Source organism: Pieris brassicae, chromosome 3 (genome assembly GCF_905147105.1).
Source record: "Pieris brassicae chromosome 3, ilPieBrab1.1, whole genome shotgun sequence".
Lineage (NCBI taxonomy): Eukaryota > Metazoa > Arthropoda > Insecta > Lepidoptera > Pieridae > Pieris > Pieris brassicae.
In genome coordinates, this window is record NC_059667.1 from 19,933,351 (window position 1) to 19,941,742 (window position 8,392).

The following is an 8,392-nucleotide window of genomic DNA, read 5'->3' on the forward strand; positions in this document are numbered from 1 at the left end:
TCTTTCTCCTCCTGAGAAATCCTATCTAGCAAAACCTAAAGAATACAGAGAATAATTCCTACCTCTAATTAGTGTCAAGACGAGTGACGCGAGAGCTCTAGACGCTCTAATTGCTCTACACCTTGTGTTGACATAATATTTTAACACGCTTTATTTTACTCACCCCGTACTTGTGTTTTATTTAATAGTTTAACTGTATAAGTCAATGAAAAGATGGGTCCCGAAATGCGCTATATAATATTCGACTCATAGCGCTAACGACTAGACTACCAGGCTCGTTGCCTGGGGGATACGATCTCCAATTGTTAAAAAAGAGGATACTGAATGCCACATCACACCCATGACTATGAGCTGCGCTGACAGCCCCTCTTGGGCGTCCCGAAGTCTCGTTTGAAGACTTAGATCAGCACAGTTAACAACCAGATCTCTCATTAAGAAGGTCCCCGATTTTACTAGATTTTAAATATAATCATTACAACCCAAAATACAACAAAGGTTGCGATATTTGGTAGATTGCGAACGGACCACCTGTTTATTAATTAAGAAAATTTATAAAACTGTAAATGTATTTGGCTGTTTACGGGACCTAATACAAATATTACCTCCACGTCCATAGTGCCCCAACTGAACGTTATGTAAGGTAGTTTTTGCCGCGACCCTACACTATGTGGAAACAGTTGCCAACTGAATTATTGCCTAACCAATTTGACTTAGGCTCCTTTATAAAATGAGAGTTCCAATTAAAAGGCCGGCAACGCATCCTGGCATGTGTGAGTGTTTATCACTTAACATCAGATGAACCTCCGGCTCGTTTGCCGCCAATTATTAATTCTATAGTCAGTTTAAATGTCTCTTAATAAAATATTATCTGTTCTATAAAAAAAATATTATTCTAATTTCAGTCAAAATATATTTTGTACACTCCTATATAAATAATTTAAAAAAACAATTGTCACGTTTGAAACGCTTTACAATAACGTTTATCGAATAAAATTATTCGTAGCTAAATGAAAGTTTAAACATACATTTCTATTATTTCCCGACACAAACAGTGAAACAGATGCAATATAAAGTTTGCATTTAATTCCTGTGCTTGTTCAGTTTTCTTGAGGACATTTTGAGAGTCAATGCTCTCGTTTATGCAGAGAGCGGACTATATACGCCGAATGTTACAAATCTTTTCTTACATTTGTATTAGTGATTTTGTTATAGAGTGTAGGCAGGCACCAGTACTTATTACTTAATAAGATAGTTGTTATTTTGTGGATTCTAGTTTTTAGTTTCTAGCATATATTGCTCCGAAGCACATCGCAGTATTAGGTAAACTGGACTTTTATTAATGGCTTCATTCACCATCTTTTGTCATTGCGTGACTGTTTAAAACGCAATTGAAGAATTTTCGCACCAATTTGACTTCTGGGGTCATCATTCATGGGTTCTATAAGATTCTAGATATTAATACAGTTAATATTTTCCTTTATTCAATTATTTATAAAGAAAAGTGTTTATATACTTAGTAGTTAAGATTCTTATTAAATATAAAAATATACTACCAATATAATATATATTTTTGAAATAAATATTGGTATGCAGAAACTGGTTTTGTATGCAGAAACAGAAAACCCTTTTAAAAAGGTCAGGTGGAGAAAATAATCTTGAAAGTATTTTGTAGAATAAGAATAAGTGATATCATAGCCCATAAATACTTTCATTGACCGAAGTAATGCAAATGCCTTTTAAAGTTGTTGGTGTACGTAATATTGTAATGACGTTGCGAGCCTTCTGACAATGTGAGTGCCCATGGGCGGAAGTATCACTTAACATGAGATCCTACCCGTTTGCCTCTATTTATATAGCAATTTTATTATTATTTAGTTATGGTTTATTATACATTATAGGCTATAACCTTTTTTTTTTAAATGAGGTGAAAATGCGCTTACTCAGGCCCGCGCCAATGATATCGAGCTTGACGCGGGGACTATGGGGATGGGTCTACACTCAAATCCCTCTGCTATTCAAAGGGGTAGCGAGACCCCACCCACTAAAACACTTCAGCTCAACACGCCCTTAAGATGGGCCCTCGGAGTTCGCCAGGCATTCTACCCAAGGAACTCGGGCATAGGTTTTAACCTTATCTATGACTGACTGTGTATATGCATATGACAGTGCCAATACCAGCCAAACTTAGTGTCAACGCGTTGTCGCGTACAGTTGTTTCCTCATTGATATTCACCTATTACGATTTACCTAACGAAATAATAATATATAAATTCATTGTATAAAAGCAGAACTCATGACAATAAACGGTACGGCTCCCTTCGGTAAACAAAACTAGAAAGACGTGGCATTATGATAAAGACAATCACGCTTGAGAATAAAAGCCATTTAAAAACATCTAGACGCAGAACTTCTTACGTACTGTTGAATAACAAAACTGAAATGTGTATATTTTGCCCAAGTGTCTTGAAATTTACGCCATGACCAAATCAAAGTTTTTTTTGCTAACTCAACTCATTGTACCGTATTGTTTATAGAATTATATAAAATAATACAAAAGAAATGATAAAAATCTTTGGAATAAAGATATATAATAGATATTTAATTAACCACTTTCGAATTTCTGAAATGGGACACTTTATCTCTCAATTCCGTTGGTTTTTAATATAGTAATCTTTTATTTATATAGATCAACGGCAAACGGGCAAGATGCTAATCAGATGTTAAGTGATACATGTGCACTCTCAATGCCAGAGGCCTCGCGATTCCGGCCTTTTTGAAATTGGTACGCTCTAAAATATTGGGAAAACTATGTAAAATAAATCGTATTACAAAGTCGTGATGTATACAATATGAGATAATTAATATTTATGAACTGACTGAAAAGACTGCAGTGTATCATTACAATTCAATGGTGGAAATAGCTCGACGGTATCGCCCTTATTGTCAGGATATAAGGACTGTATTTGTAGCGAGTCTTTGAAATTGATGCATCGTTGCAGACCGCTTTGATTCATTGCACTGGGATTTGTGTACATACGTAGGTACGTTTCTTTTCATTACGTACGTTTGACAATACTCCACCTATTAAATATGCGAATATCTATCTATTGGTGACGGCATCACGCGTGAACGGCTGGACCGATTTCGCGAATTATTTTTTGTTGTGTTTGTCATTGTCAGGAGAAAGTTCCTATGAAAGAAAAAAATAAGAAAATTGCGCGGAAAAAATAGAAAACTTAAGAATACTTTTGTTACGATAGCAATTTTTGTTTTCAGTGCATAGCGTTAAAATTCAAACTTTTTTCAAATAACCTAATGGCGTTTGATATTTAATTGACAGAATGCGTGCTGCAAATATCTTCGTAAGAAAATTGATTATCGTTTAAAATAAATGCTTCGATCGGAGTTATTATATTGATAAAATACATAAAATAATTACAGTGGCTAATTGTTTGTGGAATTAATCTTGAAAATATATGTTTGTCACATGGCCTAGTTGTATGTCGCCTGTTCCCGTGTCAGAATACCAACAAAACTATTTATATACGCGCCAGAAAAACAAACAAAAGATGTTGCTTATCATAAAGCATTAGAATAATAAACACTTCGTTTCTGAAATATTTCTTAGTTATTATACAAATTCGAAACTAATATGCACAGTTAAGACAGGACAACATATAGTAATAAATAATTGTTACTATATAATTTTTTTAAATTACATTTTATTTAATTAGATACTCCTAAACCAGCTAGTATAAACCGATCGGGTGGAAATTATCAAATTGAATCGGTCAAAACTTTTAAATGATGCGACATTTGCACTTAGCATAGCTTATCTTGAAAAAAATTAATTTCGTACTGTCTACGATACGAAAGTCAGTTGATTTATCGAATGATTATTTTATAGGAAACTTCTTTTTATAACTTGCTCCCTGTTACATTAAAAAACACTGTTACTTTACGGTACGTACACAGTATTGTATCAATTGAATTGTGTGAAAATATTTAAGGGTGTCAATTTACACTACCAGCTAGTTTTACATTGCAATTTAAGTTCCTAATATATAAAAGAATTGTCAGTCAGTTATACTCAACTAGAACTGCCAATATGGTAAAATTATGAACCAGAAGTAGTGTTGTTGTTGACAAATTCTTCCGGCCATGTTTCAGTAAATCTTATATAAAATATGTACAATTATAAAAATTACATCAATCTATAATACATTTAAAGATTTAATTAAAATTATCTTCATTTTCGTCTTGTTCGTTTTATTGGTTAGATACAATTGACAAATGACTTGTATAATTTTATACATATCTACGTACGTATAGATAGGCGATGACATTATTCAAGATTTAACACAAACATAAATATTTAGACGAACTTTGTATTTCTAAGATATTTTCACTCGATTTGTGATAATTGCTCGATGCGTTGTTATCTGAAGTGAACTTAGAAAATAAAATCTTGATAAACGTAATGTGCATTTAAGTTGAAAGTGTTGGCCTAGTGGCTTCAGCATGTGACTCTCATCCCAGAGGTCGTAGGTTCGATCCCGGCTACTTTCGCTCTAGTAGTGAAGGAAAACATCGTGAGGAAACCGGCTCGTCTTAGACCCAAAAAGTCGACGGTGTGTGTCAGGCACAGGAGGCTGATCACCTACTTGCCTATTCGATTGGAAAATTATCAAACTCAAAATAACTTTACTCATATAGATACGTACACTTATGAACGTCAGAAAAGAAGTTAAATTAATTGTAAATTTACATTTACTACCAGTTCGCAAGTCAAGGGCGTGGAGCGGGCAAAAAAAACAGGCAAGAAACTTTCCGCCACTCGTTTTAATCGCTAAGTTTTGAGACATACAAATTGTTTGAACTGGAGCAAATCAATCTCAAGGATTAGGATCATTTAAGTATTCATGTAGTTGATACAGAAATCTGAGTGTCAGACCTATAAAGGTTGTAGCGCCACTGATTTATTAAAAAAAAATACTATAATCATAATTATTAAATTAAAAATAAAATTCAGAGTTAACTCTAAGCGCTTAACATGTATGTCAAAATATCTCACTTTCGGTCCTTACTGTTAACCGTTTCCTTCCACTTATCGAATTTTACCCTAAAGCAATGAATGTTAATAAAATCCGACAACCCTATGACGATTTAAATAAAAAATGCGATAAGGCTGCTCTTGACGCGTCATAACATTAAATAACATTTCAAAAGGGAAAGCAATAAAAACTCACTTGTAATATATTTATTCATTTTAACTAGAAAACATTTTTCTTTATTATGGTTTTAAAGAATGCGTCAAAGAGTAAAAGATAGACATTCCCTCGAAATTCTACTTTATTTGCGCAAAATAACCTAAAAAAGTCATATCAATGTAATCATCACATTTGCATTGCATAGTGCATTGTTACGTTAAAAAAATATTTTACTGGATAAAACGTTTAATCTAATAAAATAAAATTTATAATCTAATCATATAGTTGTTACAATTAATATGTATTTAGAAATAAATTGTTTAATTTATATACCCTTTATATCCTGTATGTTACGCGCGGTACTACTACTAATACACATTTGTATTGGTATACGCATTATAGTAACAATGTCTTTGTGTGTATATTTTAAAGTACATCCAAGATACTGTGGTACTTTTGTCATCCCCCTTTGAAATATCCACTCGTCTATTCGAATAATTTTGAAATTTGGAAATTGCGTTTTTCACTCCATTTACCGTAATCATAAAAATATGCGGTCAGCAAGCTTGGCAGCTACGATAAACTGCGACTTAACAAAAGCTGAAAATTTCGTTATGTTCCAAGCAACGCGTGTCGAACATGTCTAGATATTGTTATTGCCAATTCGGTATTGAGTTTATTGTCTGAAATGAATCGTTTTATTTTACAAATAATATTTTACCGGACTAGTACCAGTTTAGATTGACAAAATTACATTTAATTAAGAATTAGAGAGATTCGACACAGTGATTAATTAAAGAATACTTTGCTATTCTTACATTATTTATCTATGATTAATGAAGAAATACTTAAATAAATAAAATTGTCTAAGGACTGACTACTTGTCTCATTTATATTTTCGTGTACTGCCAAGTGAAGCCGTTTATATCTAACAAACGGCACAATTATAGACTAAAGAACACTTTAATATTCTTTAACAAAATATCTGTGATTAATGAAGAAATACATAAATAATTGAAATTGACTAAGCCCAAGAACTGGCCTCAGTACGTGTCTCATTTATATTTTTTCATTATATAGCCGAGTGATTCGCCGTTTGTACCTAGCACACGTCGTAGATTTGTAAGTCAAATACATTGTTTACCATGTTTACTTTCACCATACTAACAACATATGCACAAAGCCAGACATGAGAACCCTAGACTCCTAGAGCTTTAACTCTATTTTTAACCGCCTACAAAAAAAATTAAGCAATCAATTCGACGTACGTAATTTCTATTGTAATACTTGGCACAATAAATCACATTTTTTACTTACCAAAAATAATATAACGATAAACATTTTTTATAAATTTTATATTTAGTTTAAAGATATAAACGTATAAATTTTGAAAAATCATATAAAAATTACCGGTTTGCCGAGTCACTTCGTTTATAGAGGTGTTATGTATCGGTAACACTTTTTTCACTTTACAGCTTGCCAACTGCAAGCTAATAAAGCGTAGAATGGAAAACCATTCAGAGGAGCCAACTCCTAGGGGAAATAACGGATGCAGTACAACTGACAACGGTGTGCAAACGAATGCTGAGCTTTTCTACGATGTACTACTTGAATGGTTATACAGCGTCCTACTTCAGATTTCTGAATATTTTAGCCTTAATATTTCATGAAAAAAGTACGCACGTTTAATACATAATAAGTAAGACGTGTCTGACTTAACGGCGATATATCTAATATTTAATTTTTTTGTGTCACAATTTTCGTTCCCATACTCCTCTCGGCTCAACTGATTCTTCTGAAAATTTTTATACATATTCATTAAGTCTGAGAATCTATCTTTAAAGCTCCTAAGCGATAAGGGGTGTCCACCCTAAAACATTTATTTAGATTTACATACAATACTCTGAGGTTTATATATAGAGAATTATCTCAATCATATTAAGGAGAAACGAAGTTCACGGCGGCAGCTATTGATATATAAAATCCTCTCTCCATGTCAAAATCAGACATTTTTTGTTTGCAGTGCAGTAGATTCGAGAGTGGTTAGGATTTACAATTTTATGTTTTTTTAACTTAAAATGTGTGTATAGGACAATATCTATCGGATTTCTTAGGTTTATATAATAAACAACTTAGATATTTTATATTTCATAATAAAACAAAAAAGAGGAAAATTGTGGTTTACATTACACGTATAATTGACTGGAATATTCCATCAGGCGTTATAAAATATAATAAATTGTCATATTATTTAAAAATCCTCGACATAGCTATGCATTCAAGGTAAATGGCAATACCGTATCCTTCACGGCTTACAATATTTTTTGTTGTTTTGGTTGTTCTCTTGTGCACAGATTTAATAAGCTTCAATACGGCCTTTGTACGAGCTATTCCCATATAATTTCAATGCAAACCACTTTAGTATGTTTTGGAAGTCGCTTCGGGGTATAAAATAATTAAATTTAATTAATAAAAATATAGACATAGCATATATAAACTCAATTATTTGACGAACATTTTAAAATTAAATAACCTTTAAAACGAGGGCGATAACAAAAAAACAAATTGTACCTCCAACCGTGTGTCTATTTGAAAGCCAAACTCCATAGAGTTTTATTCAAAAGCAAAATTGTACGTGACATTTGTCAAAGGTAACTACATTTTTTACCTTTTGCCTAAGAAAAAAGGTAAAACTACTGTTGTTGTATATTAGAATGTTTTTCCGGAGGAGACATGTGAAGTTAACATACAACTCTGAATTTCTGACAACCACAACATGATAGAAAACATTAAAGACGGATAAAGTTGCTTTTTAAAATATCTAAGAAATACATAAATGTGCACGGACCTAGGTACATTTTAAATAAGAATAAAAATAAAAAAGGAAGTTGCATCCCTGGTGGGGATCGAACCCACGACCTTTGGATTAGAAGTCCAACGCGCTATCCTCTGCGCCACAGGGACGTGTTAGAACAAACTGAAATTACTCATCATTATCTATATAAACGCGTATAAAAATAATATTTATTTAAATGACATAATGATTTATAAAATTACTAATTGACTTATCTTTTGTATCTACTGTATTTAATAGTTATGGTAAACCGTGATAAAATAACATCAAAAATTTATTTTAAAGATTAAATAAAAATCCTCAACATTCTATACGAAAATCTTTATCA

The 8,392-nt window shown here is 32.4% G+C and overlaps 1 non-coding gene across 1 annotated transcript; it reads right to left on the reverse strand.

The window, feature by feature from the left end:
• Positions 1-8,101: 8,101 nt before the first annotated feature.
• On the reverse strand, positions 8,102-8,174 carry Trnar-ucu. The gene has a single exon. It is a non-coding gene; the product is annotated as a tRNA-Arg (tRNA).
• Positions 8,175-8,392: the final 218 nt, after the last annotated feature.